The sequence below is a fragment of the Pecten maximus genome, chromosome 10 (assembly GCF_902652985.1).
Source record: "Pecten maximus chromosome 10, xPecMax1.1, whole genome shotgun sequence".
Taxonomy (NCBI): Eukaryota; Metazoa; Mollusca; class Bivalvia; order Pectinida; family Pectinidae; genus Pecten; species Pecten maximus.
This window is the reverse complement of record NC_047024.1, coordinates 39,334,578-39,356,176: the sequence shown is the minus strand read 5'-3', so window position 1 is coordinate 39,356,176 and position 21,599 is coordinate 39,334,578. Positions and strand designations below refer to the sequence as shown.

The window sequence follows — 21,599 nt, the reverse complement described above, 5'->3', positions numbered from 1 at the left end:
TACTTTCAAAACGCTACTCCTCCTTAAGACGAATGTGGATTACTACCAAATCTGGTGTGAAACATCATTAGGGAGGGCGATCATATTTTAAATAAATGAGGCTGGTGTGACCCCTAGGGTCAGAGGGGCGAGTCCCCTAAAGGGGAACCATACTTTTGCTTTAAAACACTACTCCTCCTTACTGCCTTAATGGATAACAACCTAATTTGGTTTGAAACATCATTAGGGGAGGACAATCACAATTAACATAAATGAGTCAGGTATGACCCCTGGGGAAAGATGGGCAGGGCCCCCAAAAGGAGAAGTTAGGTGAAATATTGCTTTAAAATGCTACTCCTCCTTAATGGCTTACAACCATATTTAGTCTGAAATATCATTGGGGAAGGGCAATCATAATTTATATAAATGAGACTAGACTGACACCTGGGGAAAGAGGGGCATGGCCCCAAAACTGGAACTTAGCTGAAATTTTGCTTTAAAAGGTACCTCACCTTAATGCCTGAATGGATTACAACCATATTTGGTCTGAAACATCATTGGGGGGAGGGGGGCAGCACAGTCATAATTGATATAAATGAGTCTGGTCCATACCCCGGGGACAGAAAGGCAGGGCCACTTAAGGGGGGAGTTTGGCTGAAATTTTGCTTTAGAATGCTCCTCCTTCTTAATGTCTTTACAGACTACAACCAATTTTGGTGTGAATCATCAAATGGGGAGAGCAGTCATAATTTATATAAATGAGGCCAGTTTGACCACTTGGGATAGAGGGGTGTGTCCCTGCTGTTAGTCTTTGTTAGATGACTATTAAGGCCCATGGGCCTCTTGTTTCTTAATACTACTTCTTTTGTCTTGTCTACTTATCACTTAAACATAATTTGTGGTGACTGATCAATTACAAAAACTGGGAAATTTACGGTGAAACAATCATAATTTGTGTTTACTGTCAATTACAAAAACTGGGAAATTTACGGTGAAACAATCATAATTTGTGTTTACTGTCAATTACAAAAACTGGGAAATTTACGGTGAAACAATCATAATTTGTTTTTACTGTCAATTACAAAAACTGTCAAACTTACAATGAGAACAATGTTTTGCATGGGAAATATTCAATGTATAATCGACTCCAAACAGTTGCTTTCTGTAAATATAGGTTTTATAGTGAAAATGTTTTTTTGGCATAGAAAACGATGAAATAGCAATTATGCATGAAATACACCACCTTCTGTTTGTAGAGAATTACTCCAATTCAAAACTTTTGTCAGAGTGTTGAAGAAAACTGAGGATTGTTCCAGAACAAGTTCAGATTTCAGTACAGCATATGCTTATTATTATAAAAAGTGTATATAATGAGTATTTTTATTGTCTTATCGCCTTTGATGCTTTCTGTACTGGTGGCCACCATTTTCAGTTTGTGATTATCACCAACTTCAACCATGTGTATCTCCACCATGCTGATATGGTCCTGAGATGGTACTGACCGAGTATTATTTTCTGAGTTGGTCAGAAATCTATGGCTGCCACGGCCAGCACTACTTGTAACCATAGTACAAGGGTCTTAAGAGTCAAATCACTGTTATGTATGGCCCATGCGCCTGTTTGTTTCTGAAAAATCACAGAAAGTGAAAGTGTGCCAATTTTGTGTGAATTAGTGTCCATAACTAATTTTAATTTGTACTTTGTACACATTACCACCCCAGTACATTTACCGGTATTTTAAATCTCGATTACACATCTCCATAACTTAAGCATCCTCTGTGTCCTGTACCACTGCAGTGTCACTCCGGACTAAGTGACACTTGATGGTTTTAGACTATACACAAGGCCAATGATGAGAATATCTGAGTTGTACTTAACCAGTTATTTCATAATCACTATTGATATTGAAAATTACCAATCTATTGTCATTGTTCTGTTAACTTCATTTCAGCTTACCTATTTTGTTGTCCATTTGTCAGTCTACTGTAATCCTTCAGCAGCTGCAGCTTAAAGAAAAGAACCACAGTTAGGGTTACTCAATAGGTCGTGGAACATAAGGCTTTTAATTTATATTTGCGAGCTGTTTGTTGGGTCATTTTGAGAGGGGATCTCCTTGTAGCAGCTGATGGCTACCTCACTGAACAACATACTGCAGGCCTGTCACCATCCAGAGCAATTAGGATAAAGTGTCTTGCCCTAGGACAACCACGACAACACAGACTGGACTGTTTCTCAGCTTCTCAAGAAACACAAACCACCGAGGTCAGGGCATCAAACCACACACCTGTGATTTTGACGTAGGCGGCACTGACCAACTGACCTATCACAGGTGGGGTAACATTATGACTGTTTTGGGTAATCGGGTAAGATGCTTTCAAACTCATTTCAAAATCTAGTGTTATGCTGTTTTGTAAGTCGCTACTTTGGATTAAATGTTGATTAGTCAAGATGTGTAGAGCCACATACTTCAGTTACCAATATCTGTAACTCATATTTTTTCCAGTATTTTTGGTAAGGTCATAAGTCAAATTTCAGAGTTACAGAGATTAAAGGTCAACAGATGACTATGTATTCCTATCAAGTCCCATAATGCCTAGCTAAGGGTGCTGATATTTCTTTAGTATCTATTATCCACCTGAAGTAAAGTGCAGTTATGTCAAATGACCTTGACCCACTTTTGATGACACAGATGTGGTATGTTAAAAATTTCAAAATTAAAAAATAGAAAGTATATAAAGTCGCAACATACCCTAGTGAGTGGTTATTTAATAACACCAACTAGTAAAACTTCAAAAACTTCAAACAACATGTAAAAAAAAATACAGAACCATGTTACTAATAAAATAGGTTTAATTGAAAGTTCAGGGGTCAAATTACAACATTCGACATAATACAAATACCTGTAGCTGAAAGTAAACATTAAGTGAGATTTAGGGAATGGTATGTAGCAAGTAGGTATCGTAGTTAGAGTTTTGTTAGGATATTTGACCTTGACCTACTTTCGAGGTTACCATGGTCGTTGGGTTATAACTTGAGATGCTGCTTTATATTGATTCATGTTATGGCAGGATTTGATATTAAATACTTGTGGAGATGTCTGTATTTTTGACGACTCTTGTCCATTGTGCTTACTGTGGGTTTATTGACCAGCTATGCATGTAACATTACTAAGCAAACTCTACCAAAAGTTCACAGCCAAAGTGAATACGAGTTTAAATATATTTCTAGGCATTCCATCATCTAAATGTTCAACCAGGAAAAATAAGTTTGCTGGTTCTCAAAATCAAGGAAATATAGTGACAAAACATGAGGACTGATGACACACGAGTATGCTTAAGAGGAGATGATGATAGAAAGAGTTTTAGGTGGGGGAAAACGAAGAGAGAAAAATAGATGTCTTCTGAAACCCAAATCTAGAAGGGGCATAAATTCAGACTCCAGTTATAGCACATTTCTCAAGTAATCCATGGAGGAGTGCATGGAAAGGTATGCTTGTGTTTAGGTCATAAATATGAAAACCATAGGGAGACACCCAAAAGGAAGGATGTAACAGATGAATTTGGAAAGATCAAAATTTTATGATTCCATTGATGCCAGATGTCAAATTAAAAACTACATGTAATAAAATGGATTGTAAATTAACAACTTGGTTCAGAAAATATCAACATGAATTGTCCTTGGTTACAACAATTAATGAGAACATGAATTGTCCGTAGTTACATCAGTTAATGAGAACATGGATTATCCTTAGTTACATCAGTTAACAAGAACACGGATTATCCTTAGTTACATCAGTTAACAAGAACACGGATTATCCTTAGTTACATCAGTTAACAAGAACGTGGATTATCCTTAGTTACATCAGTTAACAAGAACACGGATTATCCTTAGTTACATCAGTTAACAAGAATACGGATTATCCTTAGTTACATCAGTTAACAAGAACATGGATTATCCTTAGTTACCTCAGTTAACAAGAACACGGATTATCCTTAGTTACCTCAGTTAACAAGAACACGGATTATCCTTGGTTACCTCATTAACAAGAACACAGATTATGCTTGGTTACCTCAGTTAACAAGAACACGGATTATCCTTAGTTACATCAGTTAATGAGAACATGGATTATCCTTAGTTACATCAGTTAACAAGAACACGGATTATCCTTAGTTACATCAGTTAATGAGAACATGGATTATCCTGAGTTACCTCAGTTAACAAGAACATGGATTATCATTAGTTACATCAGTTAACAAGAACACGGATTATCCTTAGTTACATCAGTTAACAAGAACACGGATTATCCTGAGTTACATCGGTTAATGAGAACATGGATTATCCTGAGTTACCTCAGTTAACAAGAACACGGATTATCATTAGTTACCTCAGTTAACAAGAACACAGATTATCCTTAGTTACATCAGTTAACAAGAACACGGATTATCCTGAGTTACATCAGTTAATGAGAACGTGGATTATCCTTAGTTACATAAGTTAACAAAAACATGGATTATCCGTAGTTACATCAGTTAACAAAAACACGGATTATCCTTAGTTACCTCAGTTAACAAGAACACGGATTATCCTTAGTTACATCAGTTAATGAGAACGTGGATTATCCTTAGTTACATCAGTTAACAAGAACACGGATTATCCTTAGTTACATCAGTTAATGAGAACACGGATTATCCTTAGTTACATCAGTTAACAAGAACACGGATTATCCTTAGTTACCTCAGTTAACAAGAATACGGATTATCCTTAGTTACATCAGTTAACAAGAACGTGGATTATCCTTAGTTACATCAGTTAACAAGAACACGGATTATCCTTAGTTACATCAGTTAACAAGAACATGGATTATCCTTAGTTACCTCAGTTAACAAGAACACGGATTATCCTTAGTTACCTCAGTTAACAAGAACACGGATTATCCTTGGTTACCTCATTAACAAGAACACAGATTATGCTTGGTTACCTCAGTTAACAAGAACACGAATTATCCTTTGTTACATCAGTTAACAAGAACACAGATTATCCTTAGTTACATCAGTTAATGAGAACATGGATTGTCCGTAGTTACATAAGTTAACAAGAACACGGATTATCCTTAGTTACATCAGTTAATGAGAACATGGATTATCCGTAGTTACATCAGTTAACAAGAACACGGATTATCCTTAGTTACCTCAGTTAACAAGAACACGGATTATCCTTAGTTACATCAGTTAATGAGAACACGGATTATCCTTAGTTACATCAGTTAATGAGAACACAGATTATCCTTAGTTACATAAGTTAATGAGAACACGGATTATCCTTAGTTACATCAGTTAATGAGAACGTGGATTATCCTTAGTTACCTCAGTTAATGAGAACACGAATTATCCTTAGTTACCTCAGTTAATGAGAACACGGATTATCCTTAGTTACATAAGTTAATGAGAACACGGATTATCCTTAGTTACATCAGTTAATGAGAACATGGATTATCCTTAGTTACATCAGTTAATGAGAACACGAATTATCCTTAGTTACATCAGTTAATGAGAACACGAATTATCCTTAGTTACATCAGTTAATGAGAACACGAATTATCCTTAGTTACATCAGTTAATGAGAACATGGATTATCCTGAGTTACCTCAGTTAACAAGAACACGGATTATCCTGAGTTACATCAGTTAACCAGAACATGGATTATTCTAAGTTACATCAGTTAATGAGAACGTGAATTGTCCATGGTTACATCAGTTAATGAGAACGTGGATTATCCGTAGTTACATCAGTTAATGAGAACGTGGATCGCCTTGGGCGTAAGTAAGAAGTTGTACTTTTTTTTATGTTTGTGGTATCATCATCATTCGTGTTTATCCTTGTTTATCCTTGTTTATCACATTGTTATATTATTTTGATATTCTTTGATTATAATCTAGTTTCAATTTTTTTTTTTAAATGGAAAATGTGGATTTTTATACCAGAAGAATATTGAAAGTACACTATCGATAAAACAAAAAATACAACATGAGCAGTAAGTATATAATATAGATAGGAAATATACAACCGGAATATCGAAACATAGAATACCAAATTATACCTATACTGTAAATAACTAGAATACATTAAAATAGCATGGCTACAATTTAACAGCGTTTGACACGTCAAACCCGGCCTGTTTGGGAAATAATCACTTATGGGGGGGAAAAGTGTGAACAAAAATGAATATATCACGCGAAACGTGGGTCTATTTCTCCTTTGTTACTTTTTTGAAAGGTGTATAATCTTTTAGGAAGAATGTATCACAAGACAAACGCGGGGTATTTGAAGTGGAATGACAACACGTACGTCTGTTATTATAAGGCAATGGGTCTACGATATACGATACAGCAGGCGATAGCCTTGGGATAAGGTGAAGTGTTATCGTGTCGGGTTCAATTTTAAACCAGTCACGTTGAATAAGTAGACTTATTAGCCCATAGTATATTTTTTCAGCCACATGGAAAAAGTTATTTCTGTGCTCAGTTGACTCAGGGAAGTCAAATGTATAGATTGTGAAAGGTAGACAATATTTTTCTCGACGCTGCCATCTTAATACCTACCTACTGTATTGTGTTACACCCGTGACTCTTCAACGTTTCTGCAATCAATTCAAATTTACAAAACAGATATTTCACAGCAGGCACAATGACGTTTATTAAACGTTGATTCAACATTGAGGGCCAACGTCGATTAGACGTTTAACTTCAAATCAGATTTTGAAAAGACAAAATTATTGAATGTATACCTATAGTATACAGTAAATAAGGTCTTCATATAATTCAGTTTAAAACTTCTTGTTGGTTTTCGAGATTTTAGTGCCAAAACTAAAAGTACATATCAGTTAATATAAGTCATGGAAACTTTAAAAACGAACATCGGACAGAGTATACTTTAACAACAGTCGAACAAAGCAAATTTGAGCATAGTAAAGTGATTCAAACTCTTCAACAATCTTCGGACAAACAAAATTTCAACGTGAGGCTTAGATCGTCAATCGCGTAGTTTAATGCAGGTAGCATGATTTTGTTCGACACTCTATGCCCAGTAAATCGCACTTTATTGAAAACGAAATTGGTGATATCTCAGCCTGTTTTGACCATAGGCATTATGGTAAAACTGCTGGTGAAATAAATCAACGAACTAATGCGTTTCAGCACGGAAAATAAAATTATATATGTTTGAATCATTTTTGATGATAATAAGACTGCATTTGAATCAGGAATATAATTTTATCAATGTGTCATTTGAAAAGCTTACATTCAATCTTAACTTTGTTTCGTTTTTAATTGCATATCTGCACTTTGCATTTACCGCTACATTGACCAATCAGTTTGAATCATTTTTGGTGAAAATAAGACTGCATTTGAATAAGGAATATAATTTTATTAATGTGTCATTTGAAAAGATACATCCACTTATTCAGCTTGCATTCAAACTTTGGGTTTTTTTTAACTGCATATCTGCATTTTGCATTTACCGCTACATTGACCAATCACATACATCATCTTAACCAGTAACGCCACCTGTCGCGTCATATCCGGGGCCAAAAAAATATACGGCTATGCCTAAAAAACCCCAACAGTATTTCGGATAAAGAAAATTACAGCATAAAACGAAATCTAACAAGCTAAGAATAGCACAAACTTCAAGAAACTTAGGAAAACGGAACACCTGTACAGGAACAGAACACGCCCACTATATATAGTAATCGGACTCTGCGATCAGATACGTAAAGTAGGCGTACACTGCCAATTATAGCACAGTAGTGTCTGTCTAATCTGTGGAAGTTTATATCGATGGTGTAAAAATATACTAAACAAGGATTTAATTGTGTAATAGGAACCTTCAAGGTCACCGTTATGACCTTTATACCACATGAAATGAACCCTGGCTAATTTACGCAGTCTTTTAATACTTAGGGTAGCGACTCAATTGTTACGGCCAGGGAACTGGTATATTAACGACTACCGAGGTCATTGGGTTTAGTAGTAAAATGACCGTTAATGTTATATTATAGGTAAATGCCACTAAAAATGAAATCACCTTTAAATGACCGCAACTGTTACTGCGAGCGTGAATCTGTGATCTTACTATAAGTACGATTTGAACATGAACCATAACGTTTATATAGCGTTATTAGTCATACGAAGACGAGGTTTACCGAACGGTATCTATTAAAGGCGCTTAATCCCAAATAACCTAAAATTCCAGTTGCACACACGTACATTCCCGCTCTCCTAACATTAAAGTGACCATTGGACTGGGGGCTTGACCGGGGGAATCCTTGCGACATCAGTGTATAACAAGAAATATCTTTAAAAAAGATAAACGGCATAGTTTTAATGCTGGTAGTTATACTTTAAAATGCTGGTGAAATTTTTTGAACGAACTAATGTGTTTCAGCACAGATAACAAAATTATATCAGTTTGAATCATTTTTGGTGATAATAAGACTGCATTTGAATCAGGAATATGATTTTATTAATGTGTCATTTGAAACGATACATCCACTTATTCAGCTTGCATTCAATCTTAACTTTGTTTCGTTTTTAACTGCATATCTGCATTTTGCATTGACCGCTACATTGACCAATCACATACTTCATCTTGACCAGTAACGCCACCTGTCGCGTCATATCCGGGCCAAAAGAATATTATACGGCTATGCCGAAAAATAACTCGAATCATTCATTTTCATCGCGAGATTTGTCACGTAGCTATTTTGTGCTGACTGGTAACCCGCCCGTTGCATTGGGGACTATTTCGCATAGAAATTGGTCCGTCGGACCCAGTTATTATTGTTGGGAATTTCCGGTACTTTCATAAATACACATTTTCTTCCCGCTTTTGATTTGCGATAATTTGTTAGGTATATGCAATGCATATATTAAGCCTGTAAACCATGAAGAGGTCAAAATGATCCAGGTATTCATATCATGTTATAGACGACTTCCACAATTATCATGTCAGGGTATGATCGGGCCGACCATCACTGCGCCATTGAAACGTTCATTTTTAAGAACGCCGATGTGGCGCAGCGGTATAAGCTGCGGGTATTTCTGGCTAGGCGATTGGGTGCCGTACATCGTGAGTTCGAGGCCCGGTCAGGGCACGAGTCAAAAAGTTGTCTTCCTTCGTCATTTGTGTTGCTAAGTTATATATCTAGTTATTAGCACAGTGTATCATATATACTCTGTATTGGTGATCCGAAGATATAGATTTGAATTTCCTGTCGTAGTTGTACAGAGAGAAATATATATATATATTTCTTTGGGAGTATGGAGCTTTAAAACTAAGTTGCCCACTCCATGTTGGGAACATTGAGTGTTATTGGTAGATTTAACACATCACGTTAAAACTGATCTAGTATTATGTGAAATACTATGATGAAACAAATTAACATTCCTTCCAGAATGATGACGGATACAATTACAGTATACCGGTCACAACTACTATATACCACAGGGACTTGAGAATATGTTACAGTATGCATTTAATTAGACCTAGGAAAGGTCCAAATGCATGTAGACTATAACAAATTCTTAGGTCCTGTAGTTTTTACTAACACTATCCGAGATTTTAATTGCGCACTTTCTCGTCTTATGAAAACGGAATGTCTTTCAGTCAAAGAAGTCTTTAAAATGAGAAAATTATTTTTATCTTCAATTTGTACCCAACCAAATAAAGTTTCCTCTGACTCTGTCCGCCTAAATGACAGAAAATAATCAAGGCGGGCAGACAGTGGCAGGCACCAAAAGATAAATCGCGGTTAGGTAATCAAGATTTCACGGAGCTATTGTACCCCAGTAACAGGATATTTTTTAGCCCCGCAAAACATCGGGGTTTTTTCACTCTGATAAACTCGTTCTTCTTTTTTTATTTATTATATATATTTTTTTTATTTTTGCTTGTTTGTTGCTATTTTGTTTTTTTCCTAGCGCCGGGACGAAATGCGTAACGCGAAATATCTTTTTATTAATTATTCATCTGTTATTTGAAAAAAAAGTCTTTCACAAAAGTTGTTGCCGCAGATACGATGTATAACATACATATTATGCATGTCATGTGGCAATATGAATTTGACGACGAAAAATTGAAAACAATGAAGTTGTTGTTTAAGCGACCCGAAATATTTAATCCTGCCGGTTATACGGTACCTCGCTCGGCGGGGTGACATAACGATTATCAATTAACGATCGGGCGAAATTTTACAACTGTGACTTTAGATGTTTCATTAATCGCGTATACGTCACATATGTTTTATTATTTGGTTCTGACGCTGTGACGACGTTTCGTGGGGCGAAAAACGATATATATAGTTATTATCATTTGTTAAATAATGAGGTGTGTGGGAGTTGGGGAGGGGTTATTGTTTTGTTTTTGTTTTATCTTTGCTTATATATGTAAGTCTATGAAAAATTACAATGGAACTCTTCGGACAACACCCAGCAATTCAATGCAGTTGAAATGCAGATAACTAACCATTCAACTACTTTGTCTATATCTTACACATATGTTTTATTACTTTCTTAGTAGTTGATCTGTCTCTATGGGCGATTCCAGTACAAATCTATGATATGATATTCTTTTTGATATCAATAGTAAATTAAGTGTTGTATACATGTATATAATACATATGAATATGTGGGAGGGTATATATGTATACAAGTGTTGTATACATATGTATGTACATTTTTATGTATATATGAGTGAACAGGCATACATGTGTGTGTATTGGAGGAAGATATAATCAATATGCCTACATGATGTCTACTTGGTATTTACAATCTGTGAATTTTACAATATGCCAGCAATTATTAATATATATGTATTTTAATTTACTATAATAATAATGTTATGGTCATTCTCTACACTAAACGTTATATATCACGTTCATTTGTCGGTGTGGGTGTGGTGCGAAAGTGACCGATGTTTTTGTTATATTATGTATATTCACATGTCTACGGATGAGCCGAAAGGCTTAAAGTAATACAGAACTTGAACCTGTAATAATACTACCAACTTATATAACTAAATCTAGCGGTGACACAGCTTATGTTGTTGTTACGACTTGGTTCGTGATGAGAGGTCAGATCTCCGCCAGAGGACCTACTGGTTACTGGAACGCCCTAACTACCCATTGTCCGTTAATCCGCAGTCACGTGACCGAATACCGTTTAATACTATATTCCTGTCAAGATTACGTCATAAGATGACGTCATCAGTAAATAGTAAATCCCCATATTACAAACATGCATAATGAAATACACACCGTGTACTATACAGATTGGATCACACATGTTCGCTTAGTATTCAAAGTAGCCCACTCCAGTAATTGATTTTAAAACTGAAAGAACAGTACTGAAAAGCCAGTCATATCCAGTCCTATATCGATCTATTATAGTTAGGCCCTATTCAGCCTACCCGACTGTTGTTTACTTACGGACATGTTTGTCTTTGTCATTATTTCACGGCCGTTCAGTGGTCAAACTGGCCATGACTACTAGCTTTCTAGCCCACCCAGTAACGAATTGACCATGACAATGAAGTCCTTGGTCAGTGTATCTCCTGCTGCGCTGCTATGATTCACTGGCTAACGAAAGTGCTGATTCAGCGAAGACATCATTACCTGAAGACTTGGCACATACTGTATTAATGATCTATCCTCAAACATTAAATTGTCCTACGATGGTATTTGTAACATTTAATATTATGTGCGAGAACAGGTAAAGTGTCTAGTGTGAGAACAAGTAAAGTGTGAGAATATGTTAAGTGTCTAGTATGAGAACAAGTTAAGTGTCTAGTATGAGAACAAGTTAAGTGCTTAGTGTGAGAACAAGTAAAGTGTCTAGTGTGAGAACAAGTAAAGTGTCTAGTGTGAGAACAAGTAAAATGTCTAGTGTGAGAACAAGAAATGTGTCTGGTGTGAGAACAAGTAAAGTGTCTAGTATGAGAACAAATTAAGTGTCTAGTGTGAGAACAAGTAAAGTGTCTAGTATGAGAACAAGTAAAGTGTCTAGTATGAGAACAAGTAAAGTGTCTGTATAAGAACAAGTAAAGTGTCTAGTGTGAGAACAAGTAAAGTGTCTAGTGTGAGAACAAGTTAAGTGTCTAGTATGAGAACAAAGTGTCTAGTATGAGAACAAGTAAAGTGTCTGTATAAGAACAAGTAAAGTGTCTAGTATGAGAACAAGTAAAGTGTCTGTATAAGAACAAGTAAAGTGTCTAGTGTGAGAACAAGTAAAGTGTCTGGTGTGAGAAAAAGTAAAGTGTCTAGTGTGAGAACAAGTAAAGTGTTTGGTGTGAGAACAAGTAAAGTGTCTTGTATGAGAACATGTTAAGTGTCTAGTGTGAGAACAAGTAAAGTGTTTAGTGTGAGAACAAGTAAAGTGTTTGGTGTGAGAACAAGTAAAGTGTCTAGTGTGAGAACAAGTAAAGTGTCTAGTATGAGAACAAAGTGTCTAGTGTGAGAACAAGTAATGTGTTTAGTGTGAGAACAAGTAAAGTGTTTAGTGTGAGAACAAGTAAAGTGTTTGGTGTGAGAACAAGTAAAGTGTTTGGTGTGAGAACAAGTAAAGTGTCAAGTGTGAGAACAAGTAAAGTGTCTAGTGTGAGAACAAGTAATGTGTCTAGTGTGAGAACAAGTAATGTGTCTAGTGTGAGAACAAGTAAAGTGTCAAGTGTGAGAACAAGTAAAGTGTCGAGTGTGAGAACAAGTAAAGTGTCTAGTGTGAGAACAAGTAATGTGTCTAGTGTGAGAAGAAGTAAAGTGTCTAGTGTGAGAACAAGTTAAGTGTCTAGTATGAGAACAAAGTGTCTAGTGTGAGAACAAGTAAAGTGTCTGGTGTGAGAACAAGTAAAGTGTCTAGTATGAGAACAAGTAAAGTGTCTAGTATGAGAACAAGTAAAGTGTCTAGTATGAGAACAAGTAAAGTGTCTGGTGTGAGAACAAGTGTCTTGTGTGAGAACAAGTAATGTGTCTGTATAAGAACTAGTAAAGTGTCTAGTGTGAGAACAAGTAAAGTGTCTGGTATGAGAACAAGTAAAGTGTCTGTATAAGAACAAGTAAAGTGTCTAGTGTGAGAACAAGTAAAGTGTCTGGTGTGAGAACAAGTAAAGTGTTTGGTGTGAGAACAAGTAAATTGTCTAGTATGAGAACATGTTAAGTGTCTAGTGTGAGAACAAGTAAAGTGTCTAGTGTGAGAACAAGTAAATTGTCAAGTGTGAGAACAAGTAAATTGTCTAGTATGAGAACATGTTAAGTGTCTAGTGTGAGAACAAGTAAAGTGTCTAGTGTGAGAACAAGTAAAGTGTCTGGTGTGAGAACAAGTAAAGTGTCTAGTGTGAGAACAAGTGTCTTGTGTGAGAACAAGTAATGTGTCTGTATAAGAACTAGTAAAGTGTCTAGTGTGAGAACAAGTAAAGTGTCTGGTATGAGAACAAGTAAAGTGTCTGTATAAGAACAAGTAAAGTGTCTAGTGTGAGAACAAGTAAAGTGTCTGGTGTGAGAACAAGTAAAGTGTTTGGTGTGAGAACAAGTAAATTGTCTAGTATGAGAACATGTTAAGTGTCTAGTGTGAGAACAAGTAAAGTGTCTAGTGTGAGAACAAGTAAAGTGTCGAGTGTGAGAACAAGTAAAGTGTCTAGTGTGAGAACAAGTAATGTGTCTAGTGTGAGAAGAAGTAAAGTGTCTAGTGTGAGAACAAGTTAAGTGTCTAGTATGAGAACAAAGTGTCTAGTGTGAGAACAAGTAAAGTGTCTGGTGTGAGAACAAGTAAAGTGTCTAGTATGAGAACAAGTAAAGTGTCTAGTATGAGAACAAGTAAAGTGTCTAGTATGAGAACAAGTAAAGTGTCTGGTGTGAGAACAAGTGTCTTGTGTGAGAACAAGTAATGTGTCTGTATAAGAACTAGTAAATTGTCAAGTGTGAGAACAAGTAAATTGTCTAGTATGAGAACATGTTAAGTGTCTAGTGTGAGAACAAGTTAAGTGTCGAGTGTGAGAACAAGTAAAGTGTCTGGTGTGAGAACAAGTAAAGTGTCTGTATGAGAACAAGTAAAGTGTCTGGTGTGAGAACAAGTAAAGTGTCTGGTGTGAGAACAAGTAAAGTGTCTGGTGTGAGAACAAGTTAAGTGTCTGGTGTGAGAACAAGTAAAGTGTCTGGTGTGAGAACCAGTTAAGTGTTTATTGTGAGAACAAGTAAAGTGTTTAGTGTGAGAACAAGTTAAGTGTCTGGTGTGAGAACAAGTAAAGTGTCTGGTGTGAGAACAAGTTAAGTGTCTGGTGTGAGAACAAGTAAAGTGTCGAGTGTGAGAACAAGTTAAGTGTCTGTATGAGAACAAGTTAAGTGTCTGGTGTGAGAACAAGTAAAGTGTCTGGTGTGAGAACAAGTAAAGTGTCTGTATGAGAACAAGTAAAGTGTCTGTATGAGAACAAGTAAAGTGTTTAGTGTGAGAACAAGTTAAGTGTCTAGTGTGAGAACAAGTTAAGTTTCTGGTGTGAGAACAAGTAAAGTGTCTGGTGTGAGAACAAGTTAAGTGTCTGGTGTGAGAACAAGTAAAGTGTCTGGTGTGAGAACAAGTAAAGTGTCTGGTGTGAGAACAAGTTAAGTGTCTGGTGTGAGAACAAGTAAAGTGTCTGGTGTGAGAACCAGTTAAGTGTTTATTGTGAGAACAAGTAAAGTGTTTAGTGTGAGAACAAGTTAAGTGTCTGGTGTGAGAACAAGTAAAGTGTCTGGTGTGAGAACAAGTTAAGTGTCTGGTGTGAGAACAAGTAAAGTGTCGAGTGTGAGAACAAGTTAAGTGTCTGTATGAGAACAAGTTAAGTGTCTGGTGTGAGAACAAGTGAAGTGTCTGGTGTGAGAACAAGTAAAGTGTCTAGTGTGAGAACAAGTTAAGTGTCTGTATAAGAACAAGTAAAGTGTCTGGTGTGAGAACAAGTTAAGTGTTTAGTGTGAGAACAAGTTAAGTGTTTAGTGTGAGAACAAGTTAAGTGTTTAGTGTGAGAACAAGTTAAGTGTTTAGTGTGAGAACAAGTTAAGTGTCTAGTGTGAGAACAAGTTAAGTATCTAGTGTGAGAACAAGTTAAGTATCTAGTGTGAGAACAACAAACGTGCCTAGTGTGAGAAAAAGTAAGGTGTTTAGTGTGAGAGCAATTTAAGTGTCTAGTGTGAGAACAAGTAATATGTCTAGTGTGAGAAGTAAAGTGTCTAGTGTGAGAACAAGTTAAGTGTCTAGTGTGAGTAAAGTTACGTAGCTAAGATGAAGGAACATTATAATAGATCTGTCAGAAGAGTTAGTAATATAATACCTGAGATATATATAGACGTCTCTGATAATACGGAGCAGTCTTATAAAAATATCAGTAATTAAAAAAACATAACAGCGTATTATTACATTTGTATACCACAGATAATATTAGCAATCGTAAGACATTTATAGAACGAGTGGTTGTGTGATTATTTCTGTCCAAAACGCTTAATTTATTTAAAGAATAATTAAAATACGAACACAAAATTGAAAATTATTCGTGTTACAGATGTTTGACCTGTATCAATGCGAAAAAAAGCTTCAAATAAACACGTTCAGTCTATATGTATAGTGAACTATATTTACCATATGAACGGCACGAGAGAAGTGAAATGTCAACACATGCTGCGCGCACGTAAATACCCGTGTAACCGGTTTTACACCTCCGTCTGTCGGTCAGTAGCTCGGACAGGTAACATCGGGAAACAGGTAAGTTCATATGATGTTGTTGTTTATCAATTTACTTTCAGGTGTTGTTATTTCACATGCATTCCTACAAAGTAACGTTAATTATTGAATAATTTCGATCATTGATTAATATTGAATTTTCCAAGTAATCGAAAGATATAAAACAAATTCCCTCATTTCTACTCCATACAAAATATATATGTCTTTACCTTCCAAACGATCCATCAAAGATGGTAGTTATTCCGATTTCTTCCAAATAATATTTTCATCGCCCAATCTCAATTGATGACTTTGATTGTTAGCCGCACCTCTTCCTCTTTTGCTTATCATGAACAACTTTTGGTTGGTTTTCATTGATTTTAGCGAAATAGTCGTTTTCGGATGGTGTACCCCCCCCCCCCCCCCCCCCCCCCCCCCCTTTAGACATTCTTTAAAGAAAATAAAAACAAAACTGTTCAAAAGAAATGTGTGCATCGTTATTTTACTTACGTCATGTCACTAAGGTTAGAGTACTATCACAATCAGGATGCATTGCAGAGCGAGAAAAACCGAGGTACCCAGGGTCAGTAGATTTGGTCTGAGGGCAAGTAAATGTTGGTGACTACTGACTACTTATCGGATTGGGAAGAAGTGTTAAATTTCTCACAATATCTACATTTTCGTTACAGTAAGTTAAGATACCACTTATTCATTTTAATTGGATCAATATGTTTCACCTTTGGGCCAGTACGTTTGAACCGAAGGACCAGTGATGCTGGCTCTTGAGATAACTTTCGAGCACATTTAAGCTTGGTACAAGCACATAATCAAATTTTGAAATATATTTGTTCCAAAGTAGATAACTTTATAGATTATCAGGTCAGTGAATGCAAATAGTTATTCCTAGGCAGGATCTAGATTTTGACCTTTTTTTTACAGAAGTTATGTCCCTTGGTTGAAATTCCTGACAACAGTGTCCAGCTTTGTATTTGACTATTTCTCAGAACAATTTTACTCAAACATTGTGGATTAGATGCTATTACTAACAAATCTGTATATAAATGGAAATAAATGTAGCAGTCAAATTCCCGACAAGCATTCAGATAATAAAGGGGAACAACTTATGTGTAAATGACCAAAATAAAAATCACTGTAGGGGGTCACATTAGGTCATTATATAATTTACACAATGATGATGACTGATCTACTGTAGTTGTGTCCACAACACACTTTTTGAGTCGGTCATCATTAAGGAGGAAGCAGGGACATTTAAGCCAGCCATTCTGTGATCAGTTTCAGCTGTTTTTGCCAATCCTCGCTATTTTGGTGAGAGTTGTTTTAACACAAGACAACATTTCTCTGATGTTTTGGCATAAATGCACAGTAGAAAATTTTCTTATCCAGCGTTTTCAAAATTCTAATAAGTAATATCAATAGCTGTCATGGATCTCCTTACAAGCATATTTGCTTTTTGAACTCTTGTTTTATTTAGCAATGATTTCCAACACATTCTTGAGAAAGTATTCTTCAGAAAGTACTTTTCTCTAAGTTTCTTTAAATATGTGATTTGATGTTGTTAGTTTTGATTTTCCTTCTCACTTTAACTTTTTGTTTTGCAAACCTGTCAGATACATATCTGTGCCTCTGACAAGTGCTAAGTATATTGTAGCCTGTATATTGGTTATTCCTGATACTGGTAGGTAAATCCATTAGAAAAAGCAGCTTTAAGTATATGCAGTTATCAGGGCATCAAGCAGACCCTTGAGAGTATGTTTTTGACTCCCCAAAATCAGATTTGACTCTTGACTTTGAAGGGGCATGTCTATTTGACATAATGTTTTGACCCTTCATACTTCTGAGAAATGGTGATTTGACTTCTGAAATTTCTCAAAAATAAGGGTCAACTGGATGCCCCGAGTTATAAGGAATCTTCAAATGGAAGTCTGTGTATGTAATTTTCTGAGGTTTAAATGTTTGAATGGACACACCCTCCCCCATGGAAATTTCTAAAAGTTGACATGTATGGAAAAGTAATGATTCTTAGGACTGTAAACAGCCAAGAGAAATCTAGAAACAGTGATTTTGTTACTGTTTGATGTAAATGGTGTTGTGAGGTGTGGCTCCGGGAATAGATGGGTGCTTGACATCATATCTTTAGATAAAATAAAATTCAGTGCAAGGATTGCCCAGAACTTTTCAGTTGAAACCAATACGCAACGGTTACGTTATATATGTTTTAAACTGATGTAGATCTAAGTTCTGAAAAGACTTCTTTTGCTACATTTAACATTCTGGACAATATTGACACTGAATATAAAATGGCTTAACAGTTGTGTTACAACTTGTATTCATGGTCAGCGAATATTTGACGTCCACCTTTTCCTAACCAAGGCATTATTGACCACTAATTAAACAGACCGTGGGCAGTGGTACTTGGCTTTCATCAGCCCGTGAAGCATAACAGGTTTGACAACATATAGAATTCCGAAAATCCTGTTTTCCCAGCTCTATTCCTAAATACAATACATTTACCTAAGACATTTTAAAAATAGAGTGGTATAAGAAAGTACAGTCAGTGTATATTTTGGGCGTTGGTTAGAGGCACCCTGGTGTGGTGTGGCAGGTTTGAACCAGTACACAATGTTGGTTCAAGGCCTTGCCATAGTTTATTTTCAAATTGGAAATAATTTATTCAACATGGTATATATAATCCCATCCAGGTATATTGCGTTGCAACAAAAATGCTCCTAAATTGAGTCACAATGTGTGTGTTGGATTCTAGTATTACAGGGTAGATGTGGTCGGTAGTCTAACTATAGGGATTAAAGACAGATCTCTGCCAAAGTGTCCTTTGAGACTCTTTGCCAATAACTGTCTGTCAGTAGAAATAATCACCTCCTTTGATAGGTACTTGTCTCCCATGATAGGTAACTGTCTATAGAGACCATCAGTCGTAATAGGTAGCTGTCCACAGAGACTATCTCCCCTGGTAGTTATGTGCCCATAGAAACCATCTCCCTTGATAGGTAACTGTTTATATTAGAAATGTCTCTCAATAATTACCTGTTTATCATGTCCAATCTCCCTTGATTGGTACCTGTCCATAGTTTTCATATCCTTTGATAGGCATCCACTTCTTAATGTGCCTGTCCATAGGATCCATCTCCCTTGAAAGTTACCTGTCCATAGCATCCATCTCCTTTGACAGGTAGCTTTCCATAGAGACCATCTGTCTTGAAAGGTAACGTCCATGGAGAACATCTCCCTTGATAGGTGACTGGCCATAGAGACCATCTGTCTTGATATGTAACTGTCCAAAGCAATCACCTCCCCTGATAGGGATGTGTCCATAGCGATCATCTTACTTGATAGTTACCTGTCCATAGCGATCATCTCCCTTGATAGTTACCTGTCCATATCAATCATCTCCCTTGATAGTAACCTGTCCATAGTGATCATCTCCCTTGATAGTGACCCGTCCATAGCGATCATCTCCCTTGATAGCTACCTGTCCATAGCGATCATCTCCCTTGATAGTAACCTGTCCATAGCGATCATCTCCCTTGATAGTTACCTGTCCCAGTGTTCGAAAGTAAAGGTGGTCCGATGGTCCGAGGCTATAGAAAACTTGGTCGGTCTATGTAAAATTTCAAAGTGTTGACCCCATTGGCTATGAAAAGTTTGAGCCCCGACATACATTACAATTCATGAAAACAACATTCCATTATTTTCTGACAAATGATCATATGAAATCAGAGCTTACAATAGAGTTTATTTTACCCATAACAGTGTGTTATTACTGGATGATGCAAGCATTTGAGTGACAGTTATGAGCCTACTTTCAACAATGTTTTAAAAAATTGGTCTATTGAAAAATGACTTGGGCTATGGGATTTGAATTTTCTGTAGACATACTGTCTAAGGAATTCTCATATATAATTTCATACACTGCTGTCCATATCGATCATCTCCCTTGATAGCTACCTGTCCATAGCGATCATCTCCCTTGATAATTACCCGTCCATAGCGATTGTGTCCCTTGATAGTAACCTGTCCATAACGAGCATCTCCCTTGATAGCTACCTGTCCATAGCGATCATCTCCCTTGATAGTTACCCGTCCATAGCGATTGTGTCCCTTGATAGTAACCTGTCCATAGTGATCATCTCCCTTGATAGTGACCCGTCCATAGCGATCATCTCCCTTGATAGTGACCCGTCCATAGCGATCATCTCCCTTGATAGTGACCCGTCCATAGCGATCATCTCCCTTGATAGTAACATGTCCATAGTGATCATCTCCCTTGATAGTTACCCGTCCATAGCGATCATCTCCCTTGATAGTTATCTGTCCATAGCGATCATCTCCTTTGATAGCTACCTGTCCATAGCGATCATCTCCCTTGATAGTTACCTGTCCATAGCGATTGTGTCCCTTGATAGTAACCTGTCCATAACGAGCATCTCCCTTGATAGCTACCTGTCCATAGCGATCATCTCCCTTGATAGTTACCCGTCCATAGCGATTGTGTCCCTTGATAGTAACCTGTCCATACCAATCATCTCCTTTGATAGTTACCTGTCCATAGCGATCATCTCCCTTGATAGTAACCTGTCCATAGTGATCATCTCCCTTGATAGTGACCCGTCCATAGCGATCATCTCCCTTGATAGTGACCCGTCCATAGCGATCATCTCCCTTGATAGTGACCCGTCCATAGCGATCATCTCCCTTGATAGTAACCTGTCCATAGTGATCATCTCCCTTGATAGTTACCCGTCCATAGCGATCATCTCCCTTGATAGTTATCTGTCCATAGCGATCATCTCCTTTGATAGTTACCTGTCCATAGAGATCATCTCCCTTGATAGTTACCTGTCCATAGCGATTGTGTCCCTTGATAGTAACCTGTCCATAGCGATCATCTCCCTTGATAGTTACCCGTCCATAGCGATTGTGTCCCTTGATAGTAACCTGTCCATACCAATCATCTCCTTTGATAGTTACCTGTCCATAGCGATCATCTCCCTTGATAGTAACCTGTCCATAGTGATCATCTCCCTTGATAGTGACCCGTCCATAGCGATCATCTCCCTTGATAGTGACCCGTCCATAGCGATCATCTCCCTTGATAGTGACCCGTCCATAGCGATCATCTCCCTTGATAGTAACATGTCCATAGTGATCATCTCCCTTGATAGTTACCCGTCCATAGCGATCATCTCCCTTGATAGTTATCTGTCCATAGCGATCATCTCCTTTGATAGCTACCTGTCCATAGCGATCATCTCCCTTGATAGTTACCTGTCCATAGCGATTGTGTCCCTTGATAGTAACCTGTCCATAACGAGCATCTCCCTTGATAGCTACCTGTCCATAGCGATCATCTCCCTTGATAGTTACCCGTCCATAGCGATTGTGTCCCTTGATAGTAACCTGTCCATACCAATCATCTCCTTTGATAGTTACCTGTCCATAGCGATCATCTCCCTTGATAGTAACCTGTCCATAGTGATCATCTCCCTTGATAGTGACCCGTCCATAGCGATCATCTCCCTTGATAGTGACCCGTCCATAGCGATCATCTCCCTTGATAGTGACCTGTCCATAGCGATCATCTCCCTTGATAGTAACCTGTCCATAGTGATCATCTCCCTTGATAGTTACCCGTCCATAGCGATCATCTCCCTTGATAGTTATCTGTCCATAGCGATCATCTCCTTTGATAGTTACCTGTCCATAGAGATCATCTCCCTTGATAGTTACCTGTCCATAGCGATCATCTCCCTTGATAGTTACCTGTCCATAACGATCATCTCCCTTTTTAGTTACCTGTCCATACCGACCATCTCGCTGGATAGTTACCTGTCCATAGCAGCCAGCTGCC

General features: G+C 37.1%; 1 long non-coding RNA gene across 1 annotated transcript; it reads right to left on the bottom strand.

The window, feature by feature from the left end:
• Nucleotides 1-1,181: 1,181 nt before the first annotated feature.
• LOC117335445 lies at nucleotides 1,182-16,044 on the bottom strand. Its single transcript, XR_004534404.1, has 3 exons — nucleotides 15,632-16,044; nucleotides 1,936-1,985; nucleotides 1,182-1,605 (listed from the first exon to the last, which is right to left on the bottom strand). It is a non-coding gene; the product is annotated as an uncharacterized LOC117335445 (long non-coding RNA).
• Between the last annotated feature and the right edge of the window lie 5,555 nt (nucleotides 16,045-21,599).